The sequence below is a fragment of the Lepidochelys kempii genome, chromosome 7, assembly GCF_965140265.1.
Source record: "Lepidochelys kempii isolate rLepKem1 chromosome 7, rLepKem1.hap2, whole genome shotgun sequence".
NCBI classification, from domain to species: Eukaryota; Metazoa; Chordata; order Testudines; family Cheloniidae; genus Lepidochelys; species Lepidochelys kempii.
Genome location: NC_133262.1, coordinates 73,753,240 through 73,768,879, shown reverse-complemented (window position 1 = coordinate 73,768,879; position 15,640 = coordinate 73,753,240). Strand labels below are relative to the sequence as shown.

The 15,640-nt window shown below is 39.9% G+C and overlaps 1 pseudogene; it reads left to right on the top strand.

Moving 5' to 3' along the window:
- Positions 1-4,932: 4,932 nt before the first annotated feature.
- Positions 4,933-14,012, top strand: LOC140915191 (protein FAM200C-like; annotated as a pseudogene).
- Positions 14,013-15,640: the final 1,628 nt, after the last annotated feature.

Below are 15,640 nucleotides of genomic sequence, written 5' to 3'. Positions count from 1 at the left end.
ATCCCTGAGCTGGGAGGTAAGGAACATTCTCTACCCTTAACCTTCCACACACTGGCCAGCCACAATTTCAGCCTTCTCTCTGTCTCACCTGAGCTCACAGGCTGTTCCTCCAGACAAATGCTGATCAGCCGAAAGAGACAAGCAAGGCTGTAGTCACATCCCCACTACAGCTATTACACAGGCCAGCTGAGCTGGATGGCCACAGCAAGGAGCATAGGGTGCACCACACTGTAAACAAGATCCGCAGTGGGCAGGATTCCCCCGAACATTGGAGGCCTCTTGGAGACAGCGAACCTGCTTTAGGCACAGTCCATCCTAGAGCTCACAGTAGCAGTGTAGTTCTGCACTCTTGAGTATTGGGGACAGCCTACAGGGGTGATTGAGCCTTACATAATGACATAACATATGTTACATAAAAGAACGACAAAAGACTAAGATCAAAGTAGGCCTGTGCTACCATGTAATTTCCTGGGGGAATCCCCATTCTAGTGCATTGACTGTCCCAAGTCCTGCACCCTGTGAGAACTGTAAACCAGTCTGATTGCCATCTCAGCACCACCAGATGCTGGAGAGCAACTCCTGGCTTGATTTGCTATGGTCATTTGATAACTGACATTCAGCCTCCAGGACAGGTTAGAATGTGCACAGTTAAAAAATTAAATGATTTTCCCTAACATACAGCAAACAAGTTATCACTTAGGGAGGAAAAGAAGATCCTTTACACCAATAGATACCTATGAAACACATGCATCCCCCATTTAAGTCCATTTGACTTATCTAAAAGTCAAGAATTAATTTGGCTCAGTAGATTTAGCATCGAAATGCCTTTCCAGTTTTGTTTTCACCCAGCTGTAACGTAAAGCTATATTATAAAATTTTCAAGTAAACCCCCCCTTTTTTTTAAACTACCCCCAGACAAACTCATCCTGCTAGCTGAAAATGGAGTTGTGCGCTCTCTCTCCTGCATCATCATCAACAATAATAAGATTTGGATGGCTCTAGCGGGGCTGCACTGGTGACAAAATTTGACACTGCCATTGGAACCATATTAACAATTCTTTGGATGATGCATAAGACAGAATAGAATTCAGCTTCCTGTCCAATAGTTAATGCTTGCTCCATTAAGACAACAGAAGCTTAAAAGACAACCCTTCCTTTGGAGCTTGATTATCAGCTCCACAGATAGATGTAAAAAAAAAAACCAAAAGCAGATCCAAGTAGGCTGAAAACAGTGTGGCTTTTGTGGGCTCATTCCTCCTCTTCCCCATGGACACCTCCTTGGGAAAATGTATAGTCAGAATCTATGGCTGGGCATTGTTTCCCTTCTTCCACAAACATTATTGGACTTGTATGGTTAAGTTAATGCTGAAACTCCTTCCCATCTATAATGTGGAACCCCTACCCAGAGTTGGCTTCCAGAGGACCCAAACAATCTGAGAAAGCCCCTGGCTGCATAGCTCCCACAGGAGAGACATACTCCAGAGGCTGCCAGCAGGGGTTCAGCTGGGAAGGAAAGTAGAAGTGGAATTCTCAAAGATTCCACCCGTAAGTTTCCCTCTATCCGCTCAATATGCCACTCATGGTAGTCAGTGCAAAGCCTCATAATATGATCATCTGTCAGGTGCTTTGTCTAGCAGTGAAATAGCAAGCAATTAAATTGTCATTAAGCTTCAGCGTTAACACCCCATTGATACAAATGAGGCAGTTTGCTCGTCTCTCACAGAAAACAGAAGCGTACAATACTGTGTTCACACTGTACTCAGAGCCAGTTTACGGATATATTCTAATAATGCTGATTATGATTTGGCCTTTTTTTAAAACTCTCCACTTACTCCCAATATAAAAAAAGAGTCATAAGATTAATTATGGGTGCTAGGGACTTGACCAATGGAAAGCCACTGATTGACTTGATTCAGGCCATGTATTTGATATGTCTTGTCACATCTGAAACTGAATAGACTTTGGGATTACACCCGTTATCTAAAGTCTCTACTCTGAACAGGGTCAATTGCTTGAACGCCATTCCTCCTGCATCCCCATGGCCACATCTTGTAGAACAGCATTTCAGAATGCATATGTTAGGTCATGCATCGGGATTGCTTTCAAGCTATCTGCAGACTGAGGCAAACATCACTGCACAGCTTTGCATTAGGTTCACAATCTGGAAAGTCTCTTTGTGCCTCTTAAACAATATAGGCTTAAATTTAAATGTTACTGTATATGTATTTCTGGAGTACAAGATGGCAGCCTTCAAAACAAGTACCACCTCATCAAGTGGCAACAATTCAACCCTTGAGAGACCCACACAGAGCTTTTGGGAAACAGATGACCTGCTTATTTTGGGGGGCTGATTCCTTGCTAAGGAATCACCAAGAATTGCTGAGTGCGCAAACTTGAAGTATCTACAGAGCCTGATGTAAGCAGACGGGACTATGAATGCAGAGGGAGGTGATGTACTGAGTAGAGGGGGAGGAGGAATCATTTTTACCTCACTTCTATGCTCACAAGCACACTTTTGACTTGCCATTCTATTGCCTTTTAATGGGATGGTTTAGTCAATTACATCTTACCTGACTAAAAAAGCATGTTACTCTCTCCTTACTAGAAACTATAAATAATTGTAATATAGTTAAATATAGTGAAGGAAGGTAGAGTAGCTTTATACCAAAGTACCTCATAATGACAGAATATAAGATAATTTTCTTAAAGCTACAACATAATATGTACAAATTTTGTATCTTAACATCCTTTTAGACTGGTATTTCTACATTCCAAGTATTCCCAATACAATCTTTTGACATTTCTACTGCACAGCTGGTTACACCATCCATAAGCAATCTCTATCTACCTGGCATTATTATTATTATTTTAAAAGCAATCTCTTTCCCTGCATTTCAACTAAGACCTATGTTAAACTTGATTGCCAGTTACCACCCTCCTTTCTAGAAATAAAAAGCATGGATTTCCAGCTGCTTGAAATTCATCCTTCATGTCAAATCATAGTGAGAAACAAAATAATCATAATTCCAGTCTCCATACATTATAGGAACATAATCATCAGAAGGCAAAAATGTATTTGCATTCTTGGTGTCCAACTTAGATGTGAAGTCACAAAGGAACACAGCTCTGTAATAATACTGTGTATGTTACACACAGAATTACCACTAAGAGACAAAAAAAGATATTACTTGCCTACTTATGATTAATAGATGTAACTAGCAGTCAAAGAATATTATTCCTACAGTGTGTTCATTTTGCACTTGATAATCTCTATTTGTAGGACAATGAAGTGTGGGATTTATAAAATGCCATCTGTTGGTTTCTTTTCAATGTATAGGATTTCTGATCGCTCAAGAGCTGCAATTCAGTACCAAGAATGCTACAACATGTAATACGAAAGCATTCTTTGGTTAGGAATATGGGAGTCATTAAACATCAAGAGGCATATTAGATAGAAGATAGATGTACTTCTGCATCTAACCTATTTAAAAGATAGATGTATCTTCTGCACCTAACCTATTTAAAAGCAATTTACCATTTGCACATAATTGATTTTGAACAGCTATTCAAATATACAGGACAATTCCTTAGCACGACAGACATGACATGATATATTTCAATGACCCACAAATGTGACAGAAGTGGATTTGCTCTTTGATCTCTGAAAGAGAATGGGTCTCTTGAGAAAAGCTTACATATCAGATGTAAAACTGCCACAGGCAAAATGGTGACAATTCCCATTGGTATCCTAAGTCCTTACCAAAAAAAAAAACAGGAAAGAAAAAAAAGTGTATTTCTTAAAGCATAAATACCTTATGAGCAAGACCTCTCTGCTCTAAGTACTAACTCTATTGAGTGTAATTTGTCAATACCTTGATGACACATGACTATCCTGTTCTCAAATATTAGCTATTAAAACAAGGAGATTATAATGAAGGTGAATGCTACAGAGTATCAAAACTAATAAGTGTGATCGTCATTGACTTCTGTATTTGATAATGTTATCAGAAAGTCCCCATTTTCACAGCTTACTTTCCCTTGAACATAAACTGCTCTTCTAATGCAGTAATGAAATTGTGATGGATTCTTTTTTTTCCCCATGTCACAGTGTATTCGTATCATCATAAAACTGGAGTGGGTTATTTCTCTCACTAAGGGTCTGATTCTGATCATCAATTTCAAGAGGAGTTGCAGGTGCTCAGCCCTCCTCAAGGAAAGCATCAACTCTGGAAAGAGATGTCCCTCTAATGCATCAGTTCCCAGACTGGGGAGGGGAGCTCCCCCCTGCGGGGGTGTGAGGCTGTAAAATTTTCATAACGAAAAAAATGTTATCAGCGTAAAAACAATTTATTGATTTATTTATTTAATAGACCAACAATAAATTATACATATTCTGTATACATAATAACTATTCATAAAATTGTCCCATTACAGGCCTATATTAACTAAAATAAAGTATTAACAATCTTCTCATTTTTGATTACGAATATAGGTAGACAAGAATAAAGGTATAACAAAGTACAATAATAATAAAAATACAACTATAAATAAAAGTATATAACTGCAATGTTTTCAAATTTCATACCACAAAATATGAATAGTTTTTATTTTTTTGCCTTTCGGCATGTAGGAGTGCTGTTTGGGTTGGTGGGGAGGCCGAAGAACAATGTAGAAAGCAATGGAACTTTTTAAAACTTCCTAGCTCGCTCGCGAGAGTGTTTGAGACTGTTCTATCATGGGAGTGGTTACCTCCACCACTCACTGCGCAAGACCAGCTACTTGCCAGACTGGTGGTGGGGTAAATATAGGGCAGCACACATCCATACATAATAGTAGTAGTAAATAAATGTTTGCAATAACTCAAATTAACTTCCGCCCGTTATTATTCACGAATCAGGAAAATTATTTTTATAGATTTTTTATTAGTATATTATGGCCGCGATTAAGAAAAGGAAGTACAATGAAGACTACATTATGGTTTCACCATCATGGAAAAAAATGGGATTGATCATCCTCCATGCGTAGTACGCCATACAGTTCTCAGCAATGATGCCTTGAGACCTAGTCATCTTGAGTGACACTTGACAAAGAACCACAGAGCTTTGAAAGACAAACCAAAAGAGTTTTTTGCTGCTAAAATTCCAAATTTAAAACGCACAAAGCTGGACACTACTGGAGCTTTTCATCAAGCGTTGGCCAAAGTGGTAGAAGCATCTTATGAACGGTCATTGCTCATCGCTAAAGCCAAAAAAGCGCACATAATAGGAGAAACTCTTATGAAGCTTTGCTTGTTGAAAGCAGCTGATATTGTGCTTGGTGCTGAAAGCAAGAAAAAAATATTGGAAATTTCACTTTCCAACAATTCCATGAAACACCGCGTCAATGATATGGTGAAAGATCTAAAACTTCAAGTTGGGGAGGCAGTGAAAGTTTCTCCTTTTTTTGCAATTCAATGCAACGATACCACTGATGTAGCACAATGCTGTCAGTTGCTTGTGATATGTTCGATTAATTAATGATGGAACTGTGAAAGACGAACTGCTTTTTTCGAAGGAATTGATGACCATATCAAAGACTTCTGATGTTATGAAAACAGTTTCCGACTTTTTTGAAGAAAATGGACTTTCATGGGAAAAACTGGTTGGTGTATGCACAGACGGCGCTCCAGCGATGCTTGGCTCTCGCTCTGGATTTGTGACATTAGTGAAAGAAAAAAACCCAGCCGTAACCATGACTCACTGCGTCATACACAGACAAGTGTTAGCTGCTAAAACCCTTCCAGATGACCTATGTAACTCATTGAATTTGGCCATCAAAGTTGTTTAGTATGTGAAGAACAGCACTTTTTGCAGCTCTTTGTGTGGGTTTGGGAGCAGACCATAAAATTCTTTTGTTTCACATGGTGGTACATGGCTTTCCAAAGGGAACATGCTTTCGAGATTAATTGAACTGAAAGATGAAGTGGAAATTTTCCTCAAGCTACAGAAAAAAGAAGAGTTATATCGTGAGTTATATACAGACCAAACATTTCAACTTTCACTGGCATACCTCGTGGACATTTTTGAATCTTTGAACAATCTCAGTTTGAAGCTACGAGGAAACAATGCTGCAAACACTATAGCACACCACGATGCCATCAAAGCTTTTACAGGGGAAAAAATCAAGCTTTGGATGCCTAACTTTTCATCTTTTCCAACATTTTCATCACTCACTGAAAATGAAGGTTTCCAAGAACTTTGTAAAGAGGATGCGACGAACAAAATGGTGTCATCTGGACTGCCTTGCTGATGAATTCATCCGCTATTTTCCAGACAGCTTTTCTGGAAACCCCATTCATAAATTAGCATGTAGTCCATTCAACATTGATGTTGATTCATTGCCAGAAGTATTGCAAGAACAAGCACTCAAAATGAAATATGATTCAAGTGCGAAAGATATTTTAGAAAACTTAAGGCTGGAGGAATTTTGGATAAAATATTTTCCAATTTACCCGAAAGTTGGAGAAGAAGCGCTATGTATTATTCTTCCGTTTTCGTCGAAATACCTCTGTGAAAAAAGCTTTTCAAGTTTAGTCATAATAAAAACGAAACAAAGGAATCAACTGGATGTTGAAAATGATTTGCGTTGCGCACTTTCATCTTTCAAACCTAGGATTCCCCAACTCGTGAAAAAATGCAGCATCATCCTTCACATTAAATTTGTTTTGTTTATGCTATTTCTTATTTTAAATTACATTTTTATTAAATTTTTGTGCCAAGAAAAACTATGTGCTTATTTTTAATTTTAAATAAAAAAAATACCAAGTTTTTGTTTATTTTTAATTTTACATTATGAATTTAATTTGTTAAAAGGAGGTTGGATATGGTAAAGGAGAGGTGGGGAAGTGAGGGTTTCTCGAAAATTGAAAAGGGGGCGTGATGCTGAAAAGTTTGGGAACCAATGCTCTAATGCATTGTATTGGATCATTTTCCTTTGCCAGTTTCTTAGTGGTATAGAATTGTGTCTTCTGCTTTCTGTTAAAGTCTCTTCATTTTGTTGTTACCTCATCCTTCCAACCAATCCCTACCATATTTGACATTCTGTCTGACACCTAGATGGTCAACTCTGAGACTATTATTCATCTGTACAGCATGTAGCACAAAAGGGCCCTGGTCACTGAGCTGCTATGAGAATATAGATAATCATGCCTTCCATCCCAAAAAGGTTCCAAAGTATTACAAGTACACGATTCATTTCGCCCCTGGTAGAGATTCAGCCATATTATTCTAGAGTAAAGTCTAGTCACTGTTTAATAGTTCCCAACTGTCCCCAGTGCTGAGGGCAGGAAGTGAAGAAAAAAGTAATCAGTGAAAAGTGGAAGGATAATTTCTGAACATAAATTTCACCTTTACCTTCCTCCCTTCCCCCCCCTTCCCCCCCCCAAAAAAAGAGCAGCATGGGCTTTCAATCTGAACTCATTCAGTTTAAGGAAAACAGACAAGAAGGAACAAAAATACTTCATGACAGAGCATATGACTCACTAACAGCAACCACACTGAGCCACCTCGGATAGGTGCCCACAAAGCAGACACACACTTCCCACATTTAGAGAATACAGTTCACAGGAAAAACTAGAATTTGGCCAGCACACTTATTTGATGTGAAAGGAGTGGTTGATAATTTTCTATTTAAGTTCACATCCTTGGGATGAACCCAAAAATTTAAGTCTTCAAAAAACAATATGTTTCCTCTCCTTTTCTGTCAAATCCTGGTAAACCTACAAGAGTTTAATGAAACCATAAATTCCTCCATGGACTCTATGAAAATTGAAAGGGTTCTCCTGAAACTTAGAGAGCTTTTTATGAATATAAGCCAAATCTGGAGTTTGTAACTCACTCATTTTATTTTAAGTTTTAATTGCCAAAATGCACAGATGGAGCCAACTCACAGATTTAATAGATTTTACAGACTTCTACTCTTGTGAAAGGCACCACAGAATCTTTATGATCACAAGTGGCTAGGGTATGGTTCTAACCCAGAAAGGTACCACTGCAGCAAAACACTTCCCTCCACAAAACCATAATGGAACAATGACTTGGGATGCCACTTTCTGAATCATTAAAGTCAGTGCTTTAATTTATCTTCATCTCCCATCCAAGCACTGAAGAGACCCAACTTTACTTTGCATGCGATATTTGACAGGGTAAAAACAAGAGGTAGTACAACCGAGGTAATGATAAGAGGGGGATGTGGGAACCAGGACAAAAAACACTTTCAGGAGGCACGACTAATTCTAAGATGCAAATTGAAAGACATTACCTGTAATTGGCCAATGTGCCCATACTTTTAAATTAATTTGAACAAAATTTAATGAACGGTGATTGGTTTTAGGTGTTGTAAATAAGCAACAAATCCTCTGCCTTAAGTGGAAACACAAACAATAATAGATCCTGTTTCCACTTCTTTGGAAAGAATATAGCCATGATTCAACTTAGCCTTGGTAATATTTGTTATGTTTATTCTCATATTCCTTGTCAAATTAAGGCAGGCTATTACCTCTGCTATTTAAGCAGGGGGGTGTTGGTGTGGTTTTGCCTAAGTTAAAAGTGTTTTGTCAAGAACAAATCATGCCAAACCAACCTAATTTCTTTATTTAAGAGGGTTACTAGCCTAGCGGGTAGGAGAAAAGCAGTAGACATGATAGAACTTGATTTCAGTAAGAGTTTTGACACAGTCCCGCATGACATTCTCATAAGCAAAGTAGGGAAATGCAGTCTAGACTAAACTACTATAAGGCGGATGCACAACTGACTGAAAGGCCACACTCAAAGAGTAGTTATCAGTGTTTTGCTGTCAAACAAAGGTGTATCCATTCGGGTCCCACAGGTCTTAGTCCTGGGTCTGGCGCTATTCAGTATTTTCATTAATTACTTGGGTAATGGACCAGAGAGTATGCTTATAAAATCTGCATATGACACCAACCTGGGAGGAGTTGCAAGCACTTTGGAAGACAGGCTTAAAATTCAAAACGACCTTAATAAATTAGAGAATTGGTCTGAATCCAACAAGATGAAATTCAAGACAAGTACAATGTATTTCACTTAGGAAGGAAAAATCAAATGCACAACTACAAAATGGGAAAAAACTGGCTAGGTAGTAGTACTGCTGAAAAAAATCCAGGCATTATAGTGGATCACAGATAGAATAAGAGTCAACAGTGTGATGCAGTTGTGAAAAAAGCTAATATCATTCAGAGGGGTATTAACAAGAGTGTCGTATGTAAGACATGGAAGTAACTGTCCTGTTCTACTCAGCACTGATGAAGCCTCAGCTGGAGTACTGTGTCGAGTTCTAGGCACCACATTTAAGGAAAGATGTGGACAAATTGGAAAGAGTCCAGAGGATATCAACAAAAATTATACAAGGTTTAGAAAAGTTGACCTATGAGGAAAGGTTAAAACAACTGAGCATGTTTAGTCTTGAGATAAGAAGATGACTGAGGGAGGATCTGATAAGAGTCTTCAAATACGTTATAAAGAGTACTGTGGTCAATTGTTCTCCATGTCCACTGAAGGTTGGACAAGAAATAATGAACTTAATCGGCAGCAAGGGAGATTTAGGTTAGATATGAGGAAAACTTTCCAATTATAAGGATAGTTAAATTCTGGAATAGGCTTTCAAGAGAGGTTGTGGAATCTCCATCACTGGGATTTTTCAAAAACAGGTTGGACAAACACCTGTCAGAGCTGGTCTAAGTTTACTAGGTGCTGACTCAACACAGGGGGCTGGACTTGACTTCTTGAGGTTCCTTCGAGCCCTCCATTTCTATGGTTGTTACAGTATTTTCCAGTCCTGTATTTTCTTTCATTCCTTTCGGCTGCCAGTGCCTAGAATTCTAATCCACAGATTTACTGATACATTGTTAAATATTATAACATCCTGTTTAAAGTTAAAGTTGGACAAGGTTAGAAGAAGCAAAGAATAGTGCATTCTACTCTCCATTGGGAGAGCCAGCTTTTTAACTAGACCAATCTCAAAGGTGGGAGGGAGGGAACTACTCTAGAGCTCAGGCAAGAGGCTCACTGACTTCAGGGAGTCCAATTTTGAGCAGTACTGAGTACCTGCCACCTGCAGTGAAGGCAATGAAAATCTTGACATTAAACTTCACTGGAAATATAATCAAGTCTATTTACCTAAATGCAAGCTGAAGGTACTTGACATTAAACTTCACTGGAAATATAATCAAGTCTATTTACCTAAATGCAAGCTGAAGGTACTTAGGAATTCTCTGCATATGGCCAAAGGGGAAGAGGCAGAATGAGTCTATATCCTGATGGCTAAGGCAAACACCTAAGGCAGGAGATGTAGATTGAAATTCCTCCTCTGAAGCAGGCAGATAAAATATTTGAAACCACATCTTCCAGGTGAGTGCCTTAGCCGCCAGGATCTGGAGTCATTCTCCCTCTCCCCCTTTGGCCCAATAAATATTCAAGTACACATACACAAAATGGAACAACTTCAGCAAGAGAGATTGAGAGCATAATAGCCTATAGCCTGCAGTTAGGATGCTCAGCTGGATGCCTTTTTATTCCGAATTCTCTTCCTATCCATATTCCTCCCTTTTATTTTACCCAAATCGACAACATGTTCAGGTCCTTCTTGGGGGTTGCTGGTAACAAACCCAGAATCTCCTTCCAAAGATAACAGCTGTCTATCAAAACAACTGATTTTAGATTTCTCAGCTTTAGAATATTACCATCAGGCAATAATTCTTAGCCAACCAGCAGAGTGGCTCATTCCCCTCATGCCACAGAGCTCTGAATTGGCTCCAGCTAGAAGCAGAATTGATTGCTCTTTTACCCCTTTCCAATGCACTGCACACTATGTCTACTAAATTTAAATATCACTCCCTTCTACATACTAAGGCTACTATCTGAGGCAACTCAAAACTGTGTATTGCAGGCAACGCCATCATTTGGCCAGATTGGATTAGGAAAGGAATTTTGACCACCATTCAGTTTATTGAAAGGTGATACTTTCCTCCCTTTTACAATATTAAAAAAGAGGTTCAATCTAGAGACTAAGAAGGAGTGGCAATCTATCCAATTTAAATATGCAGACTTCCCTCCGTTTGGCCCTGACACTTTCGCTACCCCGATCCACCTGCACTGCTTTCATTTCTCCAAATATTACCCAGATTGCCAAAACCTCTGGCAACACTATATGCACACTCGGCCAGCAAATTTGAACTAAACACGGATCCCCTAAAAAAGAAATGGGTTGAAGAACTAGGCCAATTATTGTCTGCTAACCAATGGAAACAAATTTTAGCCGATGCTCTGAACTGCTCCTGGGACCTCCGTTTAATTTAGCGGAAAAATCATATGGAGGATGCATTGGACTCCTCTCTGACTATTTAAAACAGGTGCCGCTAAGTGAGACCAGTGTTGGCACTGTGATTTGGCAGGTGCTAACTTAACCCATGTGCTGTGGGAATGCTGCTATGTGCATAGGTTTTGGGCAGAACTGGACTGCAGAGTTAATTTTTTCCTATCAAATAAAATTGTGTTACAAGCTAAACATGTAATTTTAAACCTAATGGATGTTAATTGGAAGCTGAAGAAAGTCTTTCAGCACTAGTAATTCTAAAAGACTAGTACTACAAAAATGGAAATTGAAAAAGTAACCAACAATTGAGGACTGGAGCATAATCATCATAAGCATGGCCACCCTGGAAAGAAGTGTATACTGGAACAAAAACACCTAAGAAAAATTCTCAGATATGAGATGCTTTCCTGGAAGTATCTGACTGCTCCTAGTAAGTTCATGGCCCATCCCCACCTCACCTCCTCCCTACCCACTTCTTTCCATTCCCATCTCTATTCCCCGCTCAGAATTTTGCTTCTATTCTTTATCATATTTTAATATTTTTTTCTTTAACTAGTTGGATTTTTATCAACAAAAATTGTTTGTTTGTAACTTGTGTAATGCAACTAATAGATTTATATTTTAACCATTTCCTATAATTAAATGTTTAAAGTGTGGCTAGGGATAGGTATCAAATGGTTCATATATCATGAGATGTTTACGTATATTTTGTCATGTCATAGATGTGTTTAAAAATTAATACAAAGTTAAGAAAAAAAAAGGATGTTCAGCTAGGAAATCCGATTTCAAGCCCCTGCTCCAAAGCAAGGACTCAGATATGCCATGTCCCAGGCAAGTGCCAAAATCACTAAGCTAAAGGTTGCAAGGGGGAACTTATATTTTTCTGCAGTTGGCCCTGGAAACTGTTTCCCAGACAAAACTAAATCAGGTCAAGTTCATGATTAGTTTCAGGTCAACCAAAAACCATATTTTTTGGTGAATAAACTATTAGTCCAAAAAAATTGTGTCCTGTTCCAACTATAATACTCTTTTGTCCTCTACCATTGGTGAAGTGGCCCCTACCGGTCCTCTTCACTACCTTGTTCTCACAGATCACACTGGTTTATGGATGATATGTGGCAAATCAAGCAAGAGTGCTGGTGGCAGAAGTCTTTTGTTGAGGCTGATCAGTTGCAGTATTTCATTTGTGTTTTTGTTGTTGGTTTGTTTTTTTTAAGTTATGTTGTGGGTGTGTGAGAGGCAAAGAAACAATGTTATCTTCCTACACCATAGCATTTGCAAAATCTTGGACATCAGATTTGTTTTGGACAGTAAATAGCCTGGTAAATCCAGAGTGTCTCAGTTTTACAGCTGGCCACTCCTGTTGTGAGGAAATTGATTTATTTGTGGTCAGGCTTCATCAGACTATGGATGGGCTGTCTGTTATTGTAGTGGCAGAGCAAAAAGTCTTGAGGGAAACAAGAGCCTCAGCTTCTCTGCTAAAGTTTCAGCCACGGATACTGTCAAGGTTCCTCCCCCACTCTGAACTCTAGGGTACAGATGTGGGGACCTGCATGAAAAACCTCCTAAGCTTATCTTTACCAGCTTAGGTCAAAACTTCCCCAAGGTACAAAATATTCCACCCGTTGTCCTTGGACTGGCCGCTACCACCACCAAACTAATACTGGTTACTGGGGAAGAGCTGTTTGGACGCGTCCTTCCCCCCAAAATACTTCCCAAAACCTTGCACCCCACTTCCTGGACAAGGTTTGGTAAAAAGCCTCACCAATTTGCCTAGGTGACTACAGACCCAGGCCCTTGGATCTTAAGAACAATGAACAATCCTCCCAACACTTGCACCCCCCCTTTCCTGGGAAATGTTGGATAAAAAGCCTCACCAATTTGCATAGGTGACCACAGACCCAAACCCTTGGATCTGAGAACAATGAAAAAGCATTCAGTTTCTTACAAGAAGACTTTTAATAAAAATAGAAGTAAATAGAAATGAAGAAATCCCCCCTGTAAAATCAGGATGGTAGATATCTTACAGGGTAATTAGATTCAAAAACATAGAGAACCCCTCAAGGCAAACCCTTAAGTTACAAAAAAGATACACAGACAGAAATAGTTATTCTATTCAGCACAATTCTTTTCTCAGCCATTTAAAGAAATCATAATCTAACACATACCTAGCTAGATTACTTACTAAAAGTTCTAAGACTCCATTCCTGGTCTATCCCCGACAAAGACAGACTATAGACAGACACACAGACCCTTTGTTTCTCCCCCTCCTCCCAGCTTTTGAAAGTATCTTGTCTCCTCATTGGTCATTTTGGTCATGTGCCAGCGAGGTTACCTTTAGCTTCTTAACCCTTTACAGGTGAGAGGAGCTTTCCCCTGGCCAGGAGGGATTTCAAAGGGGTTTACCCTTCCCTTTATATTTATGACAGATACTCACTGAGGTACTGGAAGTGTTGAGAAAACTTGGTCCACAACAGTCCTTTGGATCGAGGGTGAAAGCCACTAGGGAAAGTACTGAATCCTTTGCTTGTGGAAACTGTCAACACTTCTCAGTGGAGGACAAGCTGCTTATTGCTTTGAAGGAAGCATTAGTGCAGCCTTTGCTCCATAAGTCATCACTTGGCACTGACAGTCTATTGATCTAGCTATATCATGGCGTCTCGCCACAATCTTTGCCAAGAAGGGATAGCTCTCACAGTAGCTACATGCCTTTGGTCTTCCTGATCCTGACCAATCTGTGCATAGAGCTGGATTTGGAAGAGAGACCTCATTGGTTGAGGATCTCCTTGCAAGGGATGAAGATCAGGTGGTCCATGCTGGTATTTTTAGATGAGCTGCCTTTGATAGTTTATACGCTGAGTCACCTACAGGCCCTGGCTGGTGTGGAGGGCCCTCAGTGGCTTCAATCTTATCTCTCAGATCTCAACTGGTAGTTGTGGGCAGTTGTTCCTCTTCCTAAAGAGCTCTCAAAGACTGAGGTGCTGCGGGGTGTGTCACCCTGTTACTCATTCTGGTCAATGAATGTGTAGGGCTCACAGGTGTGTTAAATAGGAGGAATGAGGCCTAGTGTTTTTGGTAGGCTGATGACTCAGCTGTATGTCTGTCTCATCCAGCATGGATGATGCAGTTCAGCACATCAGACAGTTTCTAGCTGAGATTGTGGCATGGATTGGAGCAAGCTAATTGAAGGTCAATTTAGACATGAATGGAAATGGTGGCTGTGGGAAGCCGCTATAGGAAATGCAGAAGTAACCTCAGTCACTTTTCTACAGGGAGTACAGCTGCTACTAGTTACTAGGGTTCATAATTTGGAGAAGGGTGTATTTTAACACCCTCATTGCTGCTTGGCAAATCATACAACAGCAGTTGCCCAGTCAGCTTTTTACCACCTGCATCTGGCTAGAAGGGTGAGACCTCCTTTACCTAACACAAGACTCTGGAGTCATCCAATGAAATTAATAGGCAGCAGGTTTAAAACAAAATTAAAGTACGTCTTCACACAATGCACAGTCAACCCGTGGAACTTCTTGTGATGAGGTGTTGTGAAAGTCAAAGCCATAACTGGGTTCAAAAAAAGAAATAAATGAGTTCATTGAGGTCCATCAGTGATTATTAGCCAAGACAGTCAGGGACACAACCCCATGCTCTGGGTGTCCCTAAACCTCTGACTGTTATAAGCTGGGATGGGATGACAGGGGAAGGATCATTTAATAATTTCTCTCTTTTGTTCATTCCCTCTGAAGCATATGACACTGGCCACTGGGCTAGATGGACCATTGATCTGACCCATTATGGCCATGCTTATGTTCTTATAACCTATCCTTTCAGATGTGGACCTTGCCACTCTTATCTATGCCTTTTTTACCTCAAGATTAGACTCCTGCTATGCACTCTCCATAGGGCTACATCTTAAAACCATGCTGAGACTGAAACTGGTACAGAAAGCAGCAGTTCACTTACTAAATGGAAACACATGACACCAGTGCTCTGGGACCTGCACTGCCTGCCCATCAGTCTTCGGGTGGAGTTTAAGGTATTAGTTATGACATATAAAGCCCTGAACAGCCCAATACAAGGGAGCAGCACCTCATGCCATACTGCCATAGCTGTGGTCAGAGATGCTCGAACTGGATCCCCCTGTAAAAAAAAGGAAGGCCCATCCAACAGGGCACTCTCTGGAGCTTGCTTCCTCCTGAATTTGGTGGCCTTCCAGGCACTCTGCAAAAGACACCTGTTTGATAGGCTTTTTGGAGAGGGCAGAGAGTTATGCTTC